Genomic DNA, 405 nt, shown 5'->3' with positions numbered 1-405 from the left:
CCGCCCCCCCCCCGCCCCTACCCCCAACCCCGGGCCCGCGTAGGCTCCGGCCTGCGTCCGTCCTGCTCGGGCTCTGCCCTCAGCCCCGCCCCTGGCTCCGGCCCCGCCTCGCCGCCGCCCTCGGAGACCCAGGCCAGGTCCCTACCGCAGCTGCGGCGCCAGCAGGAGGGAGGGAGCGAGGAGGGAGGAGGCAGAGGGGGAAGGGAGAAGGGCGGGCTCCTCACGCCCGGCCCCGCGCTCACCGTCCGTGGCCGCAGATTCGTCACAAACGGCCAGTCGACCCCGAGCCCTGAGCACTACGACTCCGGTCTCCAGTGTCTCTGCTCTGAGGTGGAGCTGCAGGAGGAACCCTTGTGGGGTGTCCAGGGGCCTCGTCGAGTCTCGGAGAATGGCCTCTCGCGCCTC

The sequence above is a fragment of the Tupaia chinensis genome, unplaced genomic scaffold (assembly GCF_000334495.1).
Source record: "Tupaia chinensis unplaced genomic scaffold, TupChi_1.0 Scaffold000333_1, whole genome shotgun sequence".
Classification (NCBI taxonomy): Eukaryota; Metazoa; Chordata; class Mammalia; order Scandentia; family Tupaiidae; genus Tupaia; species Tupaia belangeri.
Note: the sequence above shows the minus strand (reverse complement) of the source record.